General features: G+C 49.0%; 1 protein-coding gene across 1 annotated transcript in view; it reads right to left on the reverse strand.

Moving 5' to 3' along the window:
- KIAA1671 (KIAA1671 ortholog) overlaps nt 1-26,851 on the reverse strand; it is a 186,907-nt gene that overhangs the window by 132,636 nt on the left and 27,420 nt on the right. Inside the window, 1 exon segment of the mRNA XM_036874227.1 lies at nt 1,546-1,696. The gene's annotated coding sequence lies outside the window, so the exon portion shown is untranslated.

Here is a 26,851-nt window from a genome sequence, read left to right on the forward strand (position 1 = left end):
ATTCCGGCTCAAAGGATACAGAAAAGGCGCCAACATTCTCTTGGACTTCCCTGACTCAGCTAATCTCAAGGCCAGCTTTCAGGGTGAAAAGGGATTGATCTCTGCTGTACAGGTATGGGAAACCAGCTCAGAGAGGCAAGTAACCGACCTGAGGTCACTCAGAGAGTAAAGAGGCAAAGCTGGGATTCGAACCAGGTCAGACTCCAAATTCACACCACACGGCTCCCAGCATAAACCCTGGTGAGAGTCCTGTCACCCCGCAGTATTCTCCCATTTCAGAGCCTGCCCACGTCAGGCTGATCCTGGTCACAACCAAGCACAGAGAGGGTAGGTGACGAGCCCCACCTCACACAACTACCCAACGGTCACAAAGTTGGTCACTGGCCTTGGAACTCTAACCGTCCAGACAGTCCCTTATCTCTCCCCTCCCCAGTCCTTCCAGAAGCCTTAAAAAAAAGCCATCCTCATTTTCCACTCCACCTGCTGTCGTGATCGGTTTGCCTTTGGGTTCTTTTCGGTTGAACGCCTATTTTATGCTGGCTGCCTTCACAGTCTCAGCAAGAAGAGTAACAGCTAAGGACGAGAGTTTACCATGAGTGAGGCCTCAGGGAAGCCAAGTGCTTCCTCTGTTTTACAAATCACATCCTCTTTAGAACCCTAAGAGGTGGGTGTGTGATCATCAGCCCCAGTTTTGCAGCAGCTCAGGCACAAACCCCTTGTTCATCCAGTCATGAGCTCTGCTCTCTCAAGGCAGGAGCCCTCCTCTCTCATCCATCCTCCAATGACCCCGAGAAGCAGGGATTATCCTTATCTCCCTTATAAAGATGAAGGGAAAGGGCTCAGAGAGGTGGCCCGACTTGCCAACCATCACACAGCTGAAACGTGACCTCAAGTCCTGGACCCATTCAACTCTGCCTTTTTAACAATTATGTCCTCTTCCTTTCTGGTCTTAAAAAGTGCCAGACAAGTTGCTGTTCTTGATTCATCCCCCACCCTAACCCCACCTTCACTCCAGTGCTCTCTTTCCCTACAAAATTGTCCCCAGCCTGCCCCCGTCTAGATGGGCTGAAAGTAGAAGGCATTTTAGTCCAACGCAAGCCTCCCACTTCCTTCCTGGGGTGCTACACTGCTGCCCCCGGCTCTGACTCACTCAGCAGGCTGCAGGAAAGAAAGGCAGACAGATTTTGATATTTTCTCTTCCTTACACACTCGATGGTGCTAAAAAGATTCCTTCTCCCAAAGCGGGGAAACACTGTCTAGACGGGGTTAGAGGCAGAAGAGAGGCACAGAAATGGAGAATGGGAATATCGGAGACTGGGAGGAACCCGTCTGCAGTGACTCGGGGTGGAGTTCTAAGGTGCACAGGGTCCTGCCCCAAATCAGGACTGCTCATCGTTAGAGCCAGCTCCCGTGACCTCTGGGGACACAGACATAAGCCCGGACGTGAGACAGAGGACAAGAACAGGATTCAAAGGACAGAAGAAAATTCCCTAGGCAGAACCCACAGGAGCCCTGCCCACCCCCGGACACTCCAGCCCCACTTACCCGAGCTAGCAGGTCCTGGCTGGGGACGTGTGACTGCCAAAGAAAGCCAGCGGTATCGTGTCTCATCTCCAGTGGGCTGTCCGCACACTCCCATGCAGAAGCCGGCGGGTGGGGGAAGGATCGTCCCAGCAGGCTGAGTAGTTCGAGCAGTCTGGGGAGACACAGGGCGAGAGCCTCAGTTCCGGGGTTCTGGCAACATGTGCACAGACGGCGCAAAGGCTTTCGAGCTCCAACGGCAGCTGCTGGCATCTCTGCCAGCTTGCAAAACTCATGCTCCTAGCAGCTTTTCAGTATTGTCGCCTTATCTATACACGTGGGCATCAAGGGTGCTGAGTACAAACCGTAGGTGCTCAATAAAAATCTCCCCTGTTCCTCTGATACATGTTTATTGAGCACCTACCACGTTCACAAGGATGAATAAGAAATATCCCCTGCATTCAGGGAACTCAGAGTCTTGTGTGAGAAACACACACACACATACACACACACACAAGCGATTACAACACTGGGCAATAAACATCATAGTTTATAAAGGGGGACATGGGAGCACAGAAAAAGGAGGATTAACTGCCTAAAATTGGGAGTGGTGGTCCCGGAAGACTCCCTCGGTTTAGAGGAGGTAACTCCTGAAGACTCAAAGAGCTGGCTAATTTGGGAGCTATTTCCCCTGATTCTCCTGCTCAGCAGTACTTGGACATTGCATCTCTTGGAGGTCCTCACACGCCTCCTCAGGGCCTTTGCACGTGCTGTGCCTGTTCTCTGAGACACCCGTGTCACTACACACAGACGCAGGCCATCCCCTAAGATTGCAGTCCAGACACAGCTGCTCCCCTCCAACCTAGTAAAATCTCCCTCTTACATGTCCAGAGAGACCCACAGACACTCGGCCAGACTCCTCATAGCTACACAGCTACATTTAATAGTTCATGATCCTTCATTTCACATCAATGGGAAGCCCCCAGGAGTCACCCTGAATCCCCAAGAGCTAGCACAGTGGCCTGGCAGATAATAGCACTGAACACATAATTATTGAGTGAATAAATAAATGAATGAAGAACTATTCTCCTGGCCCTGCTCCCCACCCTTCTAAGATTCTAAATAAGTGCCGGAGTCCTGAGTTTCATGACACTAAGCAGTCTGGGTCTAAATAAGTGCCAGAGTCCTGAGTTTCATGACACTAAGCAGTCAAGGTGGCTCTGGCAAGTTCTGGTGTGGCCATAGGTCAATTGCTACTGAATGACAGAACCAAGGAGCTGCGAAGAGCTCAGCTGGGAGCTCAACCTGCTGACCCCACCGAGAGGCCCCACCAGTTTCACCTGCTGCACTGCCTGGGACAGGCCACCGTCAGACACCTGCTGTGACCACATTAACCCCAGGCTGTCACACCGGCTCATCTGCCCAAAGGTGGAATGAACGAATGCTTCTCTATACAGCTTTTCCTGGGAAGAACCACCAAGAGAACTGTTGCTGAATCAGGGCTGACGGCTCACAAATGTTGCCCCCACTTTGGGATCTCTGAACCCATCTCAGTAGCCAGATTGCAGGGAAGGAAAAAGGGAAAACAAGAGAAAGGTTCTTGGTCCGCACCCCTCTTAACCAGAACGGTGTCTCTGTTATCTGTAATCTCCTTTCTATATTGGGCTCCCTCTCAAGTTTCCATTTAAAATGCCAGGCAGATGCCTGGTCTATAAATATGGTTGCATGAACGAATCAATGAATCAATCAATCAATCAATGAACAAAGGGGGGAAAAAAAAAGAGTTTTTAAACCACCATAGTGGACGGCTAAATAATATTTTGAACTCTTCCCAAACCTAGAAACCCATGATTCTCAGGTTTTCCTTTAACCTGTTGTAAAATACAAGGAAACCGACTGAAATGTTCGCTTTAAAATCTTGCTTTAAATGCACCACATATGTTATGCTTAATTTAAGAGATGGTAGTCTCTTCCAAAACATTTCAGAAGCCCACTCACACAGAGGACAGATGCTGTTTATTCCTGGGGTGGCCTCGCTCGCTCTTTTTAAATATATTAGCACGATGGCCAGAGCCAGGTAAACAAGAGCTCCCTGGAGAAAGCAGGGACACCAGGTATGAGCTGCGTCTGGTTTTATCTACAAATAACCGTGGAGGTCGGCATGGGGGGGGACAGACGGGGAGCCAGGCTGATCTGGGAGGTCAGGAGGCTGCAGTGGACCAGGACACGGAGGATGCGGGGCAGCAGTGGGGGTAGTGGTGGGTGTGCCTCTGCGGTTGCTGAACCCGCCAGGTCCACAGGCTCGATCTCCCTGAATTGATCTGCAAGGTCTGAAATTCCCATTTCCTGCGATTTCATGCAGAGAAAACCATGTTCCTGAGGGTTGAGTCACCGAGACCGATCATCGCTGAAATTAGACAGGCGTCGTTCACGAGCATTCGTTCCTCCCATCCCTCTGACCTTCCTTCTATAAGCCAGGCTCTGTGCCAGGTGCTGGGGGTGCAGCCATGGAGCGCACAGGCTCCCGGGGAATCCGAGAGAACCTCACAGGAACAAGGCAGGAGAAGCCCTTCCATTCACAACCCAACCATTCGGTAGCTTCTCTCTCAGATTCAGAGGCATTGATTCATTCGAACAGCTGTTGCCAATCTTTCATAATGACACCCCTAAATCCGATCTGGGAGCTCACAGTCATTCACTCAGCCATTTCTGGGTGCCGCTTCCTGGGAATGCCACAATCTGTTGAGGGCCGTGAGCCAGTCCTGACACCTTCCAGCATCTTCTGGAATGTGACCTGGGCTCCCAAATCTGCACATCCACTCTGTGTGGTGCCCCGTGTGAAGGGCCAAGTGCATGCCCAGGTCTCCCCAGGAAAGCAGGGCTGTGGTAAACGCACGTGCGTTGTCCATCCACAGGCCCCAGATGGAGGGGGACCAACGTCTAATGTCGATGGAGTGCATGCATCCTCTCCTCTCCGTCCCCATGGCTGTGGCCCCAGCTCATTCATTCATTCATTCATTCATTCATTCCAATACACAGTTACTGAGCACCTACCATGTACCAGGCTCTGGGGACACAGCAGTGAACAAAACATATAGAAACCCCTGTTCCCACGGAGCTGAAAATCATGAAGATAGGAAAAGACAATAAACGAAATAAATAAGCAAGAGGCATAGAATGTTGTTAGGTAAGTTAACTTTCTCTGCTGGCGTCTTCTCCAATCTGTTCTAGCAGCAGCCAGAGTGTTTCTCTGATACGCAGGGGCCACCATGTCACTCCCCACACCTCCCACTGCCCTCTGAATGAAGATCAAACTCCTTCCCTAGGGCCTGGCAGGATCTGGATCCTCTTCATCTCTCCAGCTTCAGTCTCATGATTGACACCTCCCCCTCCATCCGTCTGTCTGTCTCTCACACTCACTCACATACTTACTGCAGCACATGAACCCCAGACAGGTCACAAGACACATCATGCTTTTCCTCACCTTCCCACCTCTACACTGCCATTTCCTACTGCCTGGCTAATCTCAGCTCCAAGCAGCCACCTCCTCCAGGAAGCCTTCCCTGATGCCCCAGGGTGGGTTCAGGTGCCTCTTCTCTGCTCTGGTATCTAACTTCCAGAGCCTCTCCCTAGCCCAGCGCTGATCCCATATGTGGTGACTGCCTCTAGAGTGGGAGCTCCAGACCAGGAGGGTCCTGGGTCTGGTTCGCAGCTGTACCCCCAGGGTCTGATGCTGCACCGGACATAAAGTCAGTGTGCAAAAAATACCTCAAGGGAGAGCATCCCTGAGAGAAGAAAATAATAGTATCCAATGCAGGCGTGGGTGTGGGAAAACTGACACGCTCATCTGCTCCCAGGGACAATGTAAGTTACAAAAGCAATTTGGCAATATTCACTTTCCACTAATAATTTTGGAGACCCCATCAAGACTCAGGGACCACACTAAGTGACTCTGCACCTTCTGCCTTCTCCCATGTAATATTCTCAACCATCTTGTGCTTTTCAGTTTATTACCACCATTCTACAGATGAGGAAAATGAGTCAGATCTCAAGCTAGTGAGGGGTAGTGTTACAGTTGAAATCTTCTCACTATGAATCAAGTGTTTCCCCCCATATACCTCACCCCAAAAACATTCATTTATTTTTGACTCAGTAATCCCACGTCTAAAAACGTGTCCTATGGAAGGAATCTAAAGGAAGAGAAAACCATCCACACGAAGATGCCCCCTGCAGTGTTCCCCATCCAAGTGCAGCAATAACGCACCCTGAACTTCGGGTGATAACTCTTATTTGAAAAAACCCAGGACTCAGAAGCCATTTGAAATGTCACAAAAGTTGCAACGTCAGTGGGTAGACCAGATCTCCAGTTCCCAGTCTGCCCACAAGTGGCACAAAAATCCCTTCACACCACACAGCCTGAGTTTGTGATCAGAAAAGATGGTTGCAGGACTTCCCTGGTGGCACAGTGGTTAAGAATCTGCCTGCCAATGCAGGGGACATGGGTTCGAGCCCTGGTCCAGGAAGATCCCACATGCTGCAGAGCACTAAGCCTGTGCGCCACAACTACTGAGCCCACGTGCCACAACTACTGAAGCCCGCGTGCCTAGAGCCCATGCTCCTCAACAAGAGAAGCCACTGCAATGAGAAGCCCACACGCCGCAACGAAGAGTAGCCCCCGCACGCCGCAACTAGAGAAAGCCTGCGCGCAGCAACAAAGACCCAGCGCAGCCAAAAATAAAAATAAATAAATAAATTTATTTTAAGAAAGGATGGCTGCCATGGCTATCATGGCAAAAACCTAGAAATAATCCACATTCTCCACAAAACGCGAAAGCCTCTCAGCCGCATGTAAGGGGCTGTTCTGCATCTCTTGAAAGTGAGGACTGGGGGACCTGTGCGGGAAAGTGAGAAGAGCTCATGAGAATGCTGTTGGAGAGAGGGTGGCAGGTGGGTAATTTTCTGTATTCAAGGCTGTGACAATGGCAAAGATTGTTTACACAAATGGTCAAGGTCTGGAAGGGGAAAGGGACAGGTGAAAAGAAAAAGTGTCAGGGACAAGGGTGGAATTGTTATATTTTTAAATTCCTTTTCACTTTGAGATTCCTTTTTATTTCCATTAATGTTGTTTGTGCAGATTCTTTTTAGGCCTCAATACCGGAAGTCTCCCTCTGAGCTGTGTTCTCCCATCAATTCAAAATGTAGAGGGTACCAAGGCTCCCTTCCTGCCCACTTTCAGAGCTTTCAAAAGCTGAGGATAGGGACTTTCCCTGGTGGTGCAGTGGTTAAGACTCAATGCTCCCATGCAGGGGGCCCAGTTTCGATCCCTGGTCTGGGAACTACATCCCACGTGCATGCCGCAACTAAGGAGCCCAGTGAGCCCACAACTAAGAGCCTGCAAGCGGCAACTAAGGAGCCCGCCTGCCGCAACCTAAGACCCAACAAACCAAATAAATAAATAAATAATTTTTTTTAAAAAAGAAGCTGAGGATAAAGATAACTATTATTTATTAAGCACTAAGCGTGTGCCAGGAACTGTGCTAAGTGCCTTACAAAGATGACTCATTTCGTCCCCTTAACAATACAAAGAAGCAGGTCCTGGGACTTCCCAGGCAGTCCAGTGGTTAAGACTGCGCTTCCACTGCAGGACATGAGGGTTCAATCCCTGGTTGGGGAACTAAGATCTCTCATGCTGTGCAGCCTGGCCAAAAAAAAAAGAAGCAGGTCCTATTATGAAGCCCATGTTACAGGTGAGGAAACTGACGCTGGAGGAGTGACTGGATCTGCCGTGGGCAGCAGGAGGTATGCCGATCCACCCTCCCCTCCGTAGGATTCCTTCCAAAGTCCACATGGGCTTAACTAGAACAAGTGCTTTTTTATGATGTTCAAATGTAAAGGACACGTCACACCCATTATGGTGTCTATCATCAAAAAAAAACCAGAAACAACAAGTGTTGGTGAGGATGTGGAAAATTTGGAACCCTTGTGCACTGCCCAGGAAAACAGTATGGCAGATCCTCAAAAACTAAACATAGAATTATCATACGGGGACTTCCCTGGTGGTGCAGTGGTTAAGACTCCGCGCTCCCAGTGCAGGGGGCCTGGATTCGATCCCTGGTCCAGGAACTAGATCCCACATGCATGCTGCAACTAAGAGTTCACATGCCACAACTAAGGAGCCCGTGAGCTGCAACTAAGGAGCCCACCTGCTGCAACTAAGGAGCCCACCTGCTGCAACTAAGACCCGGCGCAACCAAAGAAAGAAAGAATGAATTACCATATGACCACCCCTAGGTGTATGTCCAAAAGAGCTGAGGGTAGGGACTCAAACAGATACTTGCACACCTCCACCAAACCCTCTCTGTGTCTTTACCTCCCAGTCACTCTGAGAATCTTCTTGAAGTCTCGTATTTGTACTGCTTTCTGCTTTTCTCCCATCCTCCCAGCACCACTACATCCCCCATCCACTGCCATCTCAGAATTCCATCCAGAGGAGAAAAAAAATTTTTTTTAATTTAAAATAGAACATAGTGAAGCAAAGACAGAATGCCCCTCCCCCAAAGATCACCCTGTCCCTGTCTGGGAGTTGTGTTATTTAAAGATATTCTGTATGTTGTATATATATTTTGTATGTTGTATATTTTGCATGTAGCTTCCTTAATGGAGAAAAAAATCCTAATAAAATTTAAATTTATTTGAATTTCAGTGTTCAAAGCAAAATTATTCACAATAGTCAAAAGGTGGACACCACTCAAACGTCTATCGATGGATAAACAAAATGTGGTCTATCCATACAATGGAATATTATTCAGCCTTACAAAGGAAGGAAATTCTGACACATACAACGTGCATGAACCTGGAGGACATTATGCTAAGTGCAATAAGACATTCGCAGAAGGACAAATACTGGATGATTCCACTTACATGGGGCACCTAGAGTAGTCAAATTCATAGAGACAGAAAGTAGAATGTTGGTTGCCAGGGGGTGGAAGGTGGGGGGAATGGGGCTTTATTGTTTAATGAGTACAGAGTTTTAGTATGAAATGATAAAAATAATTCTGGAGATGGATGGTGGTGATGGTTGAGTAATAATGTGAATGTACTTAACGCTGCTGAACTACACACTTAAAAACAGTTAAGATGATAAATTTTATGCTATGTATATTTTACCACAATTAAAAAAAAACAAGAAACTAAAGACAAATATAAAGGAAACCTAATGCTTAAGCTCTAATTACCATGTGACTCAGCTCATGGGGACCCATGTCCTTTAGGCAAATCTCCATTAGAAGCCCTCATGAAAAAAAAAAAAAGCCCTCATGGTACACACTGGGCTCTGCCCCCATCCCCACCAGGAACACAATGGGAAGCAAAGGAGACTCCATTCCTGATTACAATCGGGGGGTGCTCTAATAGGGGCAGAAAATGAGGCTGTAAAAGCCCAAAGGAGGAGTAGTCAGGGATGCCTTCCTGGAAGAGGTGACATCTCAACTGAGACTGGTAGGAGACAGTCAAGCAGAGGAGGAGGTTGGAGCCAGGAGAGGGAACAGCATGTGAAAAGGCCCAAAGGTACAGGAGAAACACAGTCATATAGCGTGAGCCTGTTCACTTATTCTCCTTGGGGCAATGTGGGGCTATCTTGGTGAAAAGTCTGAGTGGCACAACTTTCGAAAAACCATGCACTTTTGTTGAGTCAGAGTCGCACTGGAAGGTACAAAACACTGGTCCGAGAGTCAGAACTGGGTGATTTTAGTCAAGGTGATCACAGATCCTGGTGTACCTGGGACAGAACCCTTTCATTCTCAAAAGTGCCCGGGTTTGGACAATAAATTATTCCATCATCCTACTTTTTTTTTTTAAACTGTGGTAGAAACCACATAACATGAAATTCATAATTTCAACCATTTCAAAGCGTGAAAGCAGTGTCATTTTGTAAATTCAAGGTATTGTGCAACCGTCGCCACTATCTAGTTCCAAAACATTTTCATCACCCCAAAGGAAATCCCATACCCAAGAAGCAGCCACTCCCCCTTCTCCCCTCCCCCAGCCTCTGGCAACCACTACTCTGCTTTCTGTCTATAAGGAGCTGCCATTTCTGGATATTTCAAAGAAATGGAATCACCCAATATGTCTCTCACCCTAGTTTTGGTCTCAGTTCCTCCACAAACTTGCAATGAGAGCTTGGACAAGTCCCTGCCAGATTCTGTGACTGTGGTTTGGCTCAACCCCAGGACTTATCAGGTTTGCATTATGTAACTTTTCTCTGCCCCTGGCTCATCCCCCGTGGAGCCCAGCTCTCTGAGATTCTGAGATCCATGTTCTACATCCCCTGGTCCCCCACGATTCCTTCTGAACAACTGGTGCTCAATAAAGGATTGTTAGGGGACTCAATAAAATTCTCATTCAGTGTTGACAGAAGTAGTGAGGGCTAAGTTTCCTACTCAATGTGTGTGATTCTGTAAGAACTGCCTTAATTAGTACAGCCTTGACTTCTGTGTCAATTTCAAGTTGTAATGAATTAGAATTCGGGGCATCTGACCTTTCAGACTCTGGAATACAGAGGAACAGTTTGAGGGGGCTTTTCCCCAACTGGCCCCATACCACAAGATGTGGGTGGTACACATTCACACCCACACAAAGGGTCCTGTGGTTTATATCAATAGAAAGAGTTTGGGAAATGCGAGCTCAACAGTGTGTAAACTATTGTCCTTCCCACAGGACTTTTCAGAGCCTCTGGTGAGCTAATTGGCATTTTAGACACTCCAAAGCATAATCCAAACTGCCTCACCCCAATACGCCTTGTCCAGGTGCAACTGCTGATTCGGAGAAAGAATGTTACAAGTTGCCTTTATGCCTTTATTTAAACATCCGCCTTTTCAACTTTCATTGGCCTGTTCCTTCCTACTATTTGTGCTATTTCTGGACTGGCTACAGCACTCACCAAAACCATTAATCAAGCAGCTTTTTTGGGTTTGTTTGTTTTTCTCCGGATCAAGGATGGGCAAACTACAGTCTGTAGGCCACATCTGGCCCACTGCCTGTTCTTGTAAATAAAGTTTTATTGGAAGACAGACACACCCATTAATTTACATGTTATTGATGGCTTCTTCCAAGGTGTGAAGACAGACCGGAGTGGCTGCCACAGAGGCCGTATGGCCCAGAAAGCCTAAAATATTTACTCTCTGGCCCTTTACAGAAAGAGTTTGTGACCCCTGCTCTAGATTGTAGAGAACTCAGTCCCCTGAGAGACTGGACTCCCCCAAGGATATGACATCCCCCCTTTAAATTATCCAAAGCTCTCACGCTATTCTGGCAGAGACCTACCTCTTCACGAGGTCTCTTCAGGTTCTCCACATAGTAATTGCAGAAAAATTCAAACATATAAATGAGCAAAATGTTTTTAATAATCCTATATCCCACCACCCAGAGCCAACAGCCATTACTAGCATTCTGATGTCCATCCATCTGGCCATTTCCAAAATAAGTGGGAACTTTTTGTCAAAACTAAAATGGAGGGCTTCCCTGGTGGCGCAGTGGTTGAGAATCCGCCTGCCAATGCACGGGACACGGGTTCGAGCCCTGGTCTGGGAGGATCCCACATGCCGTGGAGCGGCTGGGCCCATGAGCCACAACTACTGAGCCTGCGCGTCTGGAGCCTGTGCTCCGCAACAAGAGAGGCCGCGATAGTGAAGAGGCCCGCGCACCGCGATGATGAGTGGCCCCCGCTCGCCACAACTAGAGAAAGCCTTCGCACAGAAACGAAGACCCAACACAGCCAAAAATAAATAAATAAATAAATAAATAAATAAATAAAATGGAATCAGGTCATGCGTGCTGTTTAGGAACTTGCTTTGTTTTGTTTAATTTCAAAATACGTCATAAATACCTTTCACATCAATAGCTACACAACCTCTACAGCTGTTTCTCATGCTTTGCAGTATCCCATTACATGGATATCTCATCATTACATCGAATCCATCCTCCACTATTGTATCCTTAGGTTGTTTCCAATCTCTGACTATTAAAACCAACACTGCAGTGAACACCCACGTGCAATGACTTTCCCAAGGTAAATGTTGCCTAGAAGTGGGCTGGCTGGTTCCAAGGGTGTACACTTTTTTCAGAGCTTTGGATATATGCAGAATGGAGCTTCACACCTAAGGGAAACACATCCCATGCTGACTTGAGTCAAAGCTTAGGAGGCCAGGGTTCTTAACCTCTGCCCTGGGGCAGACCCAATAAAGATGAGAAATAAACCAGGGCCCCAGGGCTGACTGTGCCATCACTGGCAGCTTTACTGGGTCTCATTTATGGCCGGACCATCACGCACTTGACTGTAAGATTTGCAAAGGCAATTAGAACGGCTCACAGGGAGAGGTGAGTCTGGGCCCAGCCCAGAGGCTGTGTCCAGCCTGGCGTTGCAAGGGTGGGCAGGAAGGAAGCCCCGCCCCAGAAATGACGTTCACGGCAGAGGAAATTCAACATCAGAGCTCAGTTCAACACGACACACAGATCAATGCTGGACTCAGAAAAATCTGAGTATAACATGCTCTCTCTTTAGGGAGCCTGAGAGGTGCATATTGCGTTTCAGAAAAATAAATAAATAATTCCCTCCGAGCACAGACAGGTTTCTGGAGGAATTAGCTTATTTTGGCCCAAGAGCTGCCTTATGTTCAAACTCAAACCCTGGGAAGGTCTGATCATGTGTTCCCCAGCTCCAAAATAAATGTCTCCCACTGTCCATTGCGTTGGACAAGGTATTCAAGACCCCCCCCACCAACCCACCCACAGGCCAAAACTAACCAACCTGATCTGTACTACAGGTCCTGCCTCCACTCCCAGATTCCCAAAGGTACCTCACGACCTGAGTATCTTTTTCACTTATTTCTTCTCCGTGGAGAGCCCTTTACCCACAGCACAATTTCCATCTGCCCAAATCCCACTCATGCTTTTACAGCAGACTAAGGGACACCTCTTCCAGGAAGCCTGTGCTGACTTCCTAAGCCAAAGTGTCTTCCAACCCTCTTTGGCTATTTACCTGATCATCATGCCTTGTATCAGAGATAAGCCTGACAGTCTCCCCCCGGCAAGATTTACAGATCCCTCTTGAGCCCACCCAGGACACAGACCCCTCCGGCTCTGGGTTCCCCTTCCCAGAACCTACCCAATGCTTGACACGGGGAAGGCAGAATAGGAGAGTGCTGGGTTCCCCAGCAGTGGGAGGCAGCCCATGCGGGACACAAGATGGTCTTTGGTAACACTTAGGATGCTTTGACATCCAGGCACAGCATGAAGCTTCTGTGAATGACATTCTGTGCAAACTGTTTCCTTTCTGATTCTCATGGGTGCCTTCTCATGAAGTTCCTGAGTCCATCTCTGCTTGGTGCCACCATGACTTTAACACCTACACTATCTGCTAATCTCCCAGGTTTAAGAAAGAAGACACAGCTCCAAGCTCAGACCATCAGCTGCAGCAGCAGATTTTAAAATATAATTTTATTTTCATTGTATTTAATTTTACTGTTGTTTTCAATTTAAGACAAGTGACACTGGTTTGCTATTTACAGTAGAGATGTTTGTAACGGTTCCTTTAAAATTTTATTTAACTTTCGGAAAAGTGAAAGTTTAAAAATAAAATGATGATACAGGGGTTATGTAGAAATGGCAAAAGCCCATGTGACAGGGGCTTTCCCTGGTAGCACAGTGGTTAAGAATCGCCTGCCAAGGCAGGGGACACGGGTTCGAGCCCTGGTCCAGGAAGATCCTACATGCCATGGAGCAACTAAGCCCGTGAGCCACAACTACTGAAGTCCACGCGCCTAGAGCCCGTGCTCCGCAACAAGAGAAGCAACCGCAATGAGAAGCCCACGCACCGCAATGAAGAGTAGCCCCCGCTCACCACAACTAAAGAAAGCCCCCACGCAGCAACAAAGACCCAACACAGCCAAAAATAAATCAATTATTATTTTTTTTTTTAAAGCCCATGTGACTGGAATTCATCAGTAAAGTGGAAAGATCATGGCATTGGAGTCAAAAACAGGCAGATGCATCTTGTGGTGCTCCCTCCCCATCATCCTGCCTGGAACAAAGATGTGATGCCTGGAGCCAAGGCAACCATTTTGGGACCATGGGATCACAAGTGATACTTTAAGAATAGTGACATGGAAAAGACCTTGATGACATAGCTGAGTTACTAAACTAACTGAACCGTTCTCCTCTGGATTTTTGTTGTTGTTATTGTTATGTGAAAAATAACAATGTACTATTTAAGCCATTGTTAAGGTTTCTGTTACATGAAGGCAAAAGCATTCTTAATGGACACAGGGAGTTTGGGTACAAATTGGTTAAGTGGACAAATGTCTTGTAAGTAAACACAGTGAATGTAGTAGTGCTTTTGACAAGCCACTTCACCCTTGAAAGCTCAGTTTCTTCATGGGTAAATTAAGTTCAATGATACCTACCTCAAGGATTCCGAGGATTAAAGGAGATGGTGCATGTAAAACACCATCAGTATACTTGGCACATACATAGTAGGTTTCTGCAAATGCATGATAAATAAATGAGCAAATAAACAAACAGAACATCAAGCCTGATGGAGGGATGTGTGGGTTGGTGGGAGTTTTTTAGCTAGATTTAAAGGAATAGCTCTCTGATGAAGGAATTTGGGAGAGAGAGTGATTCAGCGACTGGGTAAGCGGATACTTTTCTCAAGGCTGGCCTACGATCCAATACCAGCCTGTCATCTACACAAGCCTTGATTAAAATCATGGGGAAGCACCGAAGAATGTAGGCACCAAAGAGCATCCCTCCCAAAACCAGGTGCAAGAAAAGCCTGAAAAGACGGTCAAGACCGAACTGGCGTCCCAGGGACGTAAACAGTCCCAGGTCCATCCCCGGCTGCTGCACCCACCCCACCCCACCCCACCTCCACCAGCCGTTCTCATCGGGGCTACGCCCATGGCAATGAACCTGCAGTGATGGCCGACGTGTCCTCTCCTGGTTTTCCCAGGAGGGTAACTGTGCCTCCGATACCCTTCAGGCAACCAACTGACTCTTCCTCCTCGTCCTCTGGGACCAGCTTCCCAGCACCCCTGTAAACCTGTCAGGGCCTGGCGCTGCCAGCCTCGGGGCACGACAGACAGGCCCTCCTGGCACAGAACCCAGGCCTCAGTGGAGCTGAAGAAATATACCTGGCCTGGCTGCCAAAAAGAGAACCCAATGAACAATCCCAAGTTTATTCAATTGCTTTGTCCTCCAACCTATTAAGTGCTGGGCCCTGGGAAAGCTTGGTGTTAATAATTACCATCATCAGATCACTAACACTAATTGGGCACTCATTTTGTGCCAGATGGCACATTAAATGAATTTCCCCACTTAATCCACCTTCTGGGGTGGGTCGCATGATTAGGCCCACTTGATGGATGAGGACAATGATGCCAAGGGAGGTTTAGCAATTTGCCCACGGGGTGGAGCTGGGATTTGAACTCAGGCAGCCTCCCTCCCAATCCCACCCAGTTCAATCCCACCCAGTTCATCCTCGCAGCAGCCAACAGTTGCTGGGTTAAGTGCTGGCATCCCCTCCCCTCCCCATGCCAAACTCCCCCCCCCACCACCTCCACCTCTACCCCTGTACTGGGCCCTGTTAATCTCTTCAATGATCTTCTGGGGCTGATGCTATTATTATCCCCATTCTACAGATAGGTAAACTGAGGTTTCAAAAGACAAAGTGATTGGCTGAGGTCAACTGCTTAGTAAGTTAGCAGATCTGGGATTCCATTCAGGCTGTTTGACTCCACAGTGTATGCACTTTGCCATTTTATCCTTCACGGGACCTGTCCAGCTCAGACTGGGTATTCAGGCAAGTTTTGGGACAGAACGTCCTTGTGCTCAAAGCACAGTCTAGCTGGGAGGCAGACACGGCTGCAGACATGGCCACAGACAGTGACCACAGCAGGGAGGTGAGACTGAGGCCCTCGGGAGGAAGAGCTTAGAGTAGACAGAATAATGCCTCCCAACGATGTCCACGTCCTGATCCCCAAAACTTGTGACTCTGTTATCTTTGCAGATGTGACCAAGGGAAGTCTCTTGAGATAGGAAAATTATCCTGGATTAGCTGCGTGGGCCCGATGTCATCACAAGGTTCCTTATGGAAAAGAGGCAAGTGGGTCAGAGTCAGAGAGAGAAAATGTGATGAAGGAAACAGGGATTAGAGCCATGCGGGGCCACAAGCCAAGGGATGCAGCAGCCTCTGGAAGCTGGAAAAGGCAGGGAAATGGATGCTCCCCTAGAACCTCTGGAAGGGACACACCCCAGCCGACCTTCATTAGACTTCTGACCTCCAGAACTATAAGGTAATAAACTTGCATTGTTGAAGCCAGTAAACTGTGGTAATTTGTTACAGCAGCAATAGGAAACTCATACAGAGCTTAAGTTGGCTGGGGAGAAAGGAAAGGGGGGACTGTCTGGAGGAGGCGGCACGGAGCTGAATGGCTACCTAAATAACCCCAAAGCTCAAGCCTTTGTGAAGTCCTTTGGGTTAGCCCCCCCAGAGCCACCAAAATTCTTAACCCCCCCATTCCTGCTTGTTTGGACCTTGACAGTATCAAATCCTACAGGGTAGGTCCTGGCACTGCACTTTTCCATGTAGCTACTAAAATTTAAATGTCAACTGATTAAAATTAAATACAATTTTAAATTCAGTGCCTTGGTCACACCAGCCCCATTTGAAGGGCTCAGTAGGCACGGGAGGCTGGGTGCCTTACTGGGCAGTGCAGAAAGTTCTATTGGACTGCGCTATACATTCCCAATACACAGATGTGAAACTGAGGCTCAGAGTCACAGGGGCGGGAAGGGACAAGCTGGCACTCAGTCCCTGGATCTTCTAATTTCATCCTCAGCCTTCTTAACACAGAGGAGGCCTGGGCCACGGGGCTGGCTGCCTCAACCCCAGGCCCAACCTTATTTAACTGAACCATGAATTATTCACCCACTGTCCGGAGTCATGACCTTTAGCATCACGGAGAACTGTTTATTTTGACCTCTTTCTCTCTCTGCCTTAAACGCAGGGTGAGAGGCGAGGGAGGCAGAGGAGAGGCCTTGGTTAATGAAAGGTTCTGGTTAACAGAGGTTCCAGCCACTCATTACGGGCACAGAGCGCTTGTGGTTTAAACTGAGGAGTGTCACGTGTTTGAGAGATCAGCCAGTGTCCTTTTGACCCCCAAATCCATCATCTTTATCAACTGGCATACAGCGCTAAGAAAACCTCTATCTACAGGGCCAGAATTACACCATCAACACACGAGGCTAACATGGTTCAATTTCTAGGGTAACCTTTGCCACTTACAAGGATATAAGGGGCTCCTTGCCCAATAGAGGCAGTTACAAAGAGTTTCGGGGTGCAGGGGGGAATACAATTAAAAATAAATTTTAAATTCATTCCCTGGCAGTGGCAGGCAGGGAAATGGGTGAATTGAGGGCCAGAAATGGGAGGGAGATTTCTCACTGTCTGCACTCTGGTAACTTTGCATTTTGAGCCTCGTGAATGTATTACCTGGCCAAATAAATAAGTAAAAGTTAAACTGTAAAACATTTAGGTAAGATATGGACCATGAAGATCCCATTTCTTGTTTTATATAGATGCACATGGATGGGTATATAAATATGAATACAAGGATGCTTACAGAAAGTGTTAGAAGAATATATAAGAAATGTTCAGAGAGGGTGACTCTAAGTGGGAGGGAGATGAGACTACAGGGGATTTTAATCTATTTTTTTTTTGCTTATTTATAATTTCTTAATTTTATACAATACTAATCACAACAAAAACAGTTTCTATTTATTGAATGTGTAGCCAGTTTCCAGGTAAAACACTTTATAGGCAAAGCCTCACTTCTCCCGGCTACCTCTGAGGCAGGTAGTAGTATTTTACTCCCATTTTATAGATGAGGAAACTGAGGCTCAGAGGCACCAAGACCACGAAGCCCACCGTCTGGACTCCTTTGCTGTGCTGACTTCTGATCAAATAAATGTGCTCATGATAGAAAAAAAAGAAACGTTTTAAAAATGCTAGGTACGTGGACTTCCCTGGTGGCGCAGTGGTTAAGAATCCGTCTGCCAATGCAGGGGAAACGGGTTCAAGCCCTGGTCTGGGAAGATCCCACATGCCGTGGAGCAACTAAGCCCATGCGCTACAACTACTGAGCCTGCGCTCTAGAGCCCGCAAACCACAACTACTGAGCCCTCGTGCCACAACTACTGAAGCCCGCGCGCCTAGAGCCCGTGCTCTGCGACAAGAGAAGCCACTGCAGTGAGAAGCCTGCGCACCTCAAGGAAGAGTAGCCCCTGCAGGCGGCAACTGGAGAAAGCTGGTGTGCAGCAATGAAGACCCAATGCAACCAAAAATAAATAAATAAATAAAAAGAAGACACCATGGAGAGAATGAAAAGGGAAGACATGGACTGGGATAAAATATTATGTATACAAATGGTATGATACATAGTATTTCATCTATATTATGTTTATAAATATAATTTAAAATATTATATCATATTTATACATGTGTACACGTGTATACACACAGACATATATACTTCACAAAGGACTCTACCCAGAATACATAACGAACTCTAAACCAATACGAAAAAGACAATCCGGCTTATTGTTTGCTTTTTTTTTTAAGGACAAGAGACTTGAATGGGCACTGCACACACCCAGAAAAAAATCTCCAAATGAGCAATAAGCACATGAAAAGATGCTCAACTTCACTGGTCATCCGGAAAACACAAATTAAAATCACAATGAGATACTACCCGACATCTACCACAATGGCCAAAACAACAGAGACTGACGTGTTGACCGGGGGGAAGTGGAACCGTTTTTACACTGGCACACTTTAGAAAACTGTTGGGCAGAACCTACTCAAGCTGACCTGCATCTAACTTATGACCCAGCAATTCCTCTCCTGAGTATTTACCCGAAAGAAATGAGTGCTCAGGTCCACAAGAGACGTGTACACGAATGTCCACAGCAGCTTCATTGGTCATAGCCAAAACCTAGAAACCACCTAAGTGTCCATCCACGGTAGCCTGGATAAATTGCAGCATATTCATATGATGGGATATAATACAGCAATGAAAAAACCAAACTATTGCAACATGCAAACACGTGGATAAATTCACAGACATTACGATGAGCAAACAAGCAGGACCCAAAAGCACTCGTACAGTAAAACTGCACTAACCTGAAGTTCAGGAAATAGGCAAAACTAGTCAATGGTGATAGAAGGCAGGTCAATTTGGGGAGTATTGACTAGGATGGGTATAATGAAGCTTTCTAGGGGACTAGAAATGTTCTATATCTTGATATGAGTGGTGGTTACGTGCTGTGTTCATATGCAAACGTGTGTCCAGTTTACACATAAGATTCGTGTACTTTACTGTAAGTTATGCCTGAGAAAACAAGCCCTCAAACTTCCAGTGGCCTCCAGGTGCTTATGAAATGAAGCCATGCCCCTCACCATAGCCCTGCCTGATGTGCCTCCCACCCACCCCAGCACCTCATCTCCTACCAAGTGCCCCCTCCCTTTCCCCCAGCTCCACCCAGCCTGGGGATCTCAGTTTGCTTTGACCTGGAGGGAGTCAGGATCTGTAAGAATTCCACCCTCAGATGGGAAAGAGACCTGCAAGGAAATGCCGGTCATTTCTGTTTCTCCCAAGTGATGTCAGTACCCATGTGCGTTCATGCAGCAACAGCTCTCTGATGAAATGCTTCTCCTCCAGGAAGCCTTCCCAGACCTCTGCCCCCACCCCAGGGAGGCTTTCATCCCCACAGCTCTCTGCTTCTTTGTGACACTGATCCTACTGTTTTAAGTCTGTTGAATTGATTGTCTTACCCCCTGAGGGCTGAGACCCTCTCTGTCCTGTTCCCTCCCCTCTCTCATCATCAGAGCCTAGCAAGTCACCTGGCACATAGTAGGTACACAATAAACACCTGCTGAAACAAATGAATGTTTGAAGGAGAAAATGAGTCGTTTGATGGAGGTTAAAAATGGGATGGGGCCAAGATGATTCTACGCAACTCCCTCCAGGTATAGAAGGTGAAATCTGGGCCCAGAGAGGGTAAGTGACTTGCCTAAGGTCACACAGCCAATTAGGGACAAATGTAGCCTAGAACCACCAGAAGACACTGTTGCCTTCTCCTTCCACCAGATCCCCTTCCCTGGTGCTGCACCCTCCCCACAGCTGCTATGAGGGTTGTCTGTTCACAGATACATACTTTTCCAGGAGAGCTGTCCTCCAACAGGCCAAGACCTCCAACCCTCCCTGCAAACCCCCTACCAACCAGGGCATCCATAGCCAGTGACTAACGTATATGGGATACAAAAGGCCACTTACCCTTGCATCAAGGCAGGATTCATTCTGTGGCTCCAGAGCCCCCCAGGGGTTCAGGCTGAAGCTAAACTTGGGTGAGACCACATCCCTTCCCCTGCCCGCTCCTCTTTCCCTCACTCCCCCACTCCTGAGAGCACCCCTCCCCCATCCAATCAATGCCTTCCATCTCAAGCTTGGTTCTCGGGAACCAAACCCTACCTAAGACAGACTCCAGGGTCTCCACCGGCCTGGACTGCGGGAAGACGCATTGCCTCCCACTGGTAAGTCTAAAGTGAATGACAATGACAGACTGAGGATGGACCAGGAGCCCAGCTGTAAGGGGAGGCAATGTCCACAGTGTGTGTGTGTGTGTGTGTGTGTGTGTGTGTGTGTGTGTGTGTGTGTGTGTGTGTGTGTGTGTGTGTGTGTGTGTGTGTGTGTGTGTGTGTGTGTGTGTGTGTGTCTGCGCGTGCGCATGCATGCATGTGTGTTGGGGGAGGGTCTACCCTCTGCTCCCGAGTCCTTTCACTTTTATCTCTAAAAGATATACAGAAGGACCCCCAACAAAACCTTGCTTTCAGCCACCAGCAATGAAGCTAAGAAACATCCCTCTGAGCGCAGAGAGGGCCCTCCCCCGAGCCACCCCTCCCAACCACGGGCTCTGAGAAGAGCCACCTGGGCAGACGGGGTCTGTTCCCTGATGAGTCATTTCAAGCCCCTCCCCTAAAGGCAATCTACCTGATCTGGTGACAGAAAACACTACAATCTCCTAAATTCGGATTAAAAAACACCTGCACTCAGTTCTTCCAGACCTTAATTTTGCCCAGGGTAATCAGCAGTTACTAAGAGCACAGAGGACGACATGCTTGGGGGAACACATGCAGGATTGGCAGCCAGGAGCCCCCCATCCTCCTCGCCCTGTTCGTGTCCCTCTGTAGGACGGAGCAGAGCGTGGACTTCCAGAGTCAACCAGCTGGGCGTCCAGTCCTGTCTTGACCTCACCAGCTGTGTGACCTTGGGCAAGTAACTCCACCTCTTTGAGCCTTGGCTTCCTCAAGTATAAAATGGAATCATGGGTAGGTCTTTCATGTGCTTTTGTGAGGATTAAAGGAGATCACACATGCAAAGTGCTTCGGACAATGCCTGTGGGCGCCACACACATCATTGTCCTCATCACTAGTACTATTATTAACCATTTAGAGAGACTGGGACGAGGAGGGGGCCTGCGGGGCTAGACCTGTTGCCTTCTGTACAAGCGCAGGAAAGATGTGGAGAGCTGGGGGGAGGGACAGACAGACTTCGTCCGGCATCTCCAACAACACAAGGAACCAAAGAGGCTTGGGAAGTGCATACAGCAGGCGCTCAGTATGCAGGAGTTCTGCTTATGATAAAACTCCTCCTCAGAAGATGAACCCAAGAAAATGACCTCCCTGGGCTCGGAGATCCTTTTACGCCCAAAGTGGCAACTATGTGCAAATAGCCCCAGATCTCGGGCAGAAACAGGAACGAGTAACCAGCCTCTCCCTGGTCACAGCCTCGGGGCTCACGCTCGGGTTCACCGGGGCCACCACCCCCTCTGTCTGCTGGAGCCGGCAGGTCTCCGCCAGGGCTTGCCAGGCCGTGCATGCCAGCCACCGAGTAAGAGCCTGCCTGCTGTAGCAGATGATGTCAGAGCCCCACCCAGACCTCCTTGGCACCGGTAGACAACTTTCTACTGCCGGTGGGACAATTTAGAGGTGTGTTTCATAGTCTCCCTGAGGTTCCCAGCATACTTCATGCCCCAGCTGCCCCCAGAGGTATCCTGATTGTTAGCAAAGCCTAATGGTGTCCCACCACCCAAATAAATCACTTGCCCTGGCACCCCTGACTCAGGCTCTGCTTCTGGGGGAGCCCAACCTAAGATACCCGTCTTTTCCCAAAATCACTGACTCACAAGAGATGGACTTGCTCAGAACACCCATTCTCCCCTAGGGTCTCGTGATGTGATGGTGAGGCATACCCCATTGTGAAATGGTCCACAACCCACCGATGACCAAGATGGTGGGAGGTGCCAACGTACGCACTGGCCAAATGTTTTCAAGTTGCTCTTTTACCAATCATTCAAAAGATTTATTGACCCACTATGTGCCAGGCCCCATGTTCGGGGATGGGGAGATACTGATGAACTCAAAACTCGAGGTCCCTGTTTACACAGAGTTTAGAGTTGGGAAGTGGGAAAGACGGGGAATGGATAAGCCAACATGCCAGGACAAAGATGGCAGCATGTGACAAGGGAGGTGAAGGGACTGAGGTCTGTGAAGTGAATCATGGTTGAGCCCCATGGATTGGGTGATCAAGGAAGACTTCTTGGAGGAGGTGACATTTCAGCTGCATAACCTAAAGGATCAGAGGGAGCCAGCCAAGGGAAGACCATGAGGTCTAGAGTTGGAAAAGAGCTCAGGGCATTGAGGGAAAGGCAATTTCTGCTAACCTGGCTGGGCTGAAGTGGCAAAAAGTGGCAAGGGCTGAATCTGGACAAGGGACAATGAGCAGATCTGAGGCCACCTATGAGAGTGCACTTGGGGTTCTCCCAGAAACACCTTCCTCTCCCTGCCTCCCTTGCATCCTGATCTGCTTTCCTGAGTGGGAGAGGGTGGAGTTACCGCCTGCCTGCCAGGAGCCTCGCTGAGTCCCCCACTCCCGGGGGAGGGCGTCTCACATGTCAGCATCCTCCAGGTGAGAACTGCTGGCTTCAAGGCAGGTAGAGGGAGAGGCAGAGAGAGCTGCTTTGAGATCGGCACCTGGCAAGTGCGCGTCTGAGTCAGAAGAGAGCTTCAGGTAGCAGCTCACAGCATGCAGAATCGAACTCAAATCCTGTCTTTGTGCACTTGGGCTCCTTATCTTCCTTAGCCTCAGTCTCCTCGCCTGTTGATCCTATCCAGTTCCAAAAGTAGCTGAGAGGTTTGCTAAGGACGTAAAAGTGCTTGGCACTGCTTATTTATTGACTCCCTTTTTACTGGTCTCCTACTATGTGCCAGGCACCGTACCAGGAGCCAGGATGCACCTGTGAACAAGACAGGGCCAGCTTGGGGGTGGCAGGGGACACATGTAATGTTCACACAAGTCGGTAATTACAGACAGGATTTTACAAGCACATAGTAGGTGTGTTCTCTCCATCTGAGACCATGTCCTCCACTAAAAGCCCAGAGCCTACAGCCACGACATGGCAAGTTAAGACTCTGGTTTCCTGGCAGAGACCCGGGCATGGGCATCCTTAAAGAATCCAGCTCTTCAGGGGTCAGTCTCAGTTCTGGCAGGGTCCAAGCCCTGGTCCCTACCCCCACCCGCTGGCAACATCCCTAAACCCAAGAGACAACCTCTCAGGAGATCAGTTGCGGGTGTGGTCAGTTATGCCAAGGGCGGTGTCCGCCAGCACAGGCATGAGTCACGTCCTGCTCTGTAGAGGAGGGGGAGGGGTCCCCAGACCCATGTCTGCAAACGCTGATACGGTGTGGCCACGCCGAGGAAGGAGGGGACGCGAGGGGACAAGCATGAACAGGGCAAGCCCAGGTCCCGGACCTCCCCATGCTGGTGGAAATAACAAGCCCAACCACAGAACAAGCATCCACCCCACGCCTGCTGTGCATGTCCCCAGCTCTAAAATAAACTCTGGATAGAGATGATCTCCTTGATTCCTCCCATTACCCCATGACTACAGGTTTCATTATTTTTCCCACTTAAGAAAGGAGGAAACTAAAGCTTAAGGAAATTAAAAGCCTAGTCCAAGGTCACTCATCTTGTCAAACTTCAGAGCCCAAAAGGCTGAATCCCTCTCCTGGATTGGCAGGAATGAAGACAGGGGACAATCTTAAAAGTACGGAAGGGTGGGTCCCCAAAGCTGGCCTGAGTGACAGGCATTGCCTGGGCCAGGCCCTCAGCAGGACAGAGGGGCTGAGCGGTCAAGGGGAGGCCTTTGGTTGGGGCTTGTGACTTTGGCTGTGCGTCCTGAGCCTCAGTTCCCCTGCTGGGCAAGAGGGCCTGGCACACCCATCAAGCCCCAGGCCCTTCCCACAGGTGTGGCCGGAAGATCAGCCGCTCAGGCTACGGCAGGAGTCCAAGGCCAGCATCCTTGAAGCTGCCCACCTGCAAGTCCAGGTCACCATGGGGCCACCATGACTCCACCCCTCAAGGACGGGCAAGGCCAGGGCATGAGCCAGCGCCTGCTGGGCCATCCTGTTGACACCCAGAGGTGACCTGTTCACATTGGGGCCGGGCTGGAGGCAGTGGTTCTGTAGCCCAAAGCCAATACCAGCACCCAGGGCAGCTGCTGGCGTGTGCTCACGTCTGGCACATGTGTGTGTGTGTGTGTGTGTGTGTGTGGTGGGCCAGGGCTGTTGTTAGAAGCTCAGACTCTGGAACCACCCCACCTGGGTTTGTATACTGCCTCAGCCACTTCTAGTCTGTGTGATCCTGGGCAAATTACAACACCTCTCCAAGCCTCAGTTTCCTCATCTGTAATATGGGGATGATGAGAGCCTCTCTCGGGGGCTGGCTGTGAGAAGTAACTGAATTAAACTAATTAATTAAACTAAGTGTTCAAGAAAGAGCAGCTCTTACTATTTATCATGGTGACAATGACACCTGTGGATATCCATGGTAACCGCCATTGCCATGTGGGTCCACATACGTGGAGTATGTCAGTGGAGGAACTAGATGGGGTGTCATGCATCTGTGGGGGTCATTTTCATCTTTGCCTCATGCTTTGGGGGCTAAAATAAAAATGTATTAGGACCTCCCTGGCGGTCCAGTGGTTAAGACTCCACGCTTCCACTGCAGGGGGTGCAGGTTCGGTCCCTGGTTGGGGAACTAAGGTCCTGCATGCCAAGCAGAGCAGCCAAAAAATAAAATAAAATAAAATAAAAATGTATCCCCTACCCCCATCATAAAACTTATTCACCCCCCCCCCCAACCCTGCCAGCCACTCAACTAGTTAAGACACAAAGGAAGCCAAGGCCCCATTTTTACAACTCAAGAATAAACATCTACGGGGCATGAAACTAACAATCCCCATAACCCCTCCAGAGTCAGCAACATCCCTGCTCTCAGGCAGCTCACAGTCAGGGGTGAGGGGAGGCGAGCAGAACTCAAAGAGAAACCCAAGAAAGGTTTCCATACAAACTGTGAGGAAAGTAAAGGGGGCACACCAGGAAGGTACAACAGAGGGAGAGGCAGCAGAACAGCCGGTGCAAAGGTCCTGAGGCAGGAGACCCTTTCAGGGAACCAAAAGCACAGGGTTTTCCAGGGCCAGAGAACACCAGGTACTCGAGGCTGGAGAGATGGACCAAGGAATGTGAAACAATCTAAATGTCCTATGACTGGGGTTTGGTTAAACAGACTATGGTATTCTTTGGAAATTTTATGCACTTGTCCGAAATGAAGTTTACCAAGATGGGTAATGGGAGAAACTAGTTAATAGCATGATTTAAATGTAAAAAAAGGAAGCTTCAAAGCTGTATACATCTGGGGTTTTGAAAAAAAAATTGTAATCATGGCACCCTCAAAAATACAAAACTCCCCATGCCAAAAGTTCACAGTGATTATCCAATGGTGGTGGGCTTACTTCCGGAGGATATTTTTTCTTCCTGGTGTTTGGCACGTATAATGTTCCATTAGAAAAAAATTTTTAATGTTTAACAAAGAGTGAGAAAAAAGCTCCCTGCCATCTTCTGCCCAGATCCCCAAAGCCCAGAGAGGTTTCTGGAGCTGCGTTTTAAAGAGGATAGCCTTCTTTTCTGTTCAAATCTCAAACAAAGCCTGCTGGGCAGAGGTCCCGGCGGCGGGGGGGGACACTCGCCCCGCACACCCTCCCGGCACCAACATAGCAGCTAAGACAACAGCCAGTGTTTTCTTGGGGGGCCGTGGAGAGGGGGGCTCGTGAGCTCTGGTTAAACCTAGTGAACTCGTCCCAAATAGTTTCTTCCCCACCCAGGGACTCTCCCTTTCCTGTGGCTCAGGGTCTGCCTTCCTCCCACATCTTCCCTCAGGCCAGCCCATCCCCCCAGAGCCCTGACCAGCCCTGAATTCCTGGGGCCTGGAAGGCCAGAGTCTTCCATCTTCAAGACTACGCAGCCCAAGCTTCTTGGTTATACCGGCGAGGAGAGCCCGAGGGGGAAGAAAGTTGCCCAAGGACATCCAGGAAGCCCAGGCAAGGTCCACACTGGAACCTGGAACTCCTCACCAGGGCCGTTCACTCAATAAATATCCATTAATTCAGCACCGACTATGTGCATGGGGGATGCAGCCTCAAAGCAAAGTGTCAAGGGCTCTGCTCTAGACGGTACTGCTTTCAGTAGACAAAAGGAAAGGATGAAATCGTTTAGGAGCCGACCAGGGCTGCGAAGGCAATAAAGCAGGGTTGTGTGATAAGAGTCGGGGTGGCGAGGAGCAACTCTACCCTGGGGGGATGGGGAGGGCTCTGAGGAGGTGACTGGCATCTGAGCTGAGACCCAAGGGAAGCGGAGGGGCCTGCCATGCAAACAGCTCAGGAAAGAGCCTCCAAAAGGAAGGCCAGAGGCAGGCAGGGGGGAAGGGGGAGGATGAGGTCGTCTGGAGGGGCAGGATGGATGGGGGGGTCAGGCAGAGCCTCTGTGGGAAGGAGTGGGAATCCACTCCGACGTGGGCTTTAGCAGGGCTGTGAACCGTCTGGAAGCTCACTCTGGGCGCCCAGAGGAGAATAAACTGCCGAGGACAAGAGTGGAGGCCCCTGCTGCCTCCCAGGTGTGAGAGGAGGGCGGCCTGGGCGGGTTCAGTGACAGTGGGACGGAGAGAAGAGACGTTGTGGCTTTAAAAACAGATGAAGGGACCGGCTGAAGGACTGCATGTGAGGGTGAGAGGAAGAGCGTGAACCCCCTCCCGACATGAAGCAGGGAAACCAGAAGGGACCGAAAAAGTTCAATTCAGAACTCCCACCATGAATGTAAACTGAT

Source organism: Balaenoptera musculus, chromosome 14, assembly GCF_009873245.2.
Source record: "Balaenoptera musculus isolate JJ_BM4_2016_0621 chromosome 14, mBalMus1.pri.v3, whole genome shotgun sequence".
In the NCBI taxonomy this organism is placed as follows: Eukaryota; Metazoa; Chordata; class Mammalia; order Artiodactyla; family Balaenopteridae; genus Balaenoptera; species Balaenoptera musculus.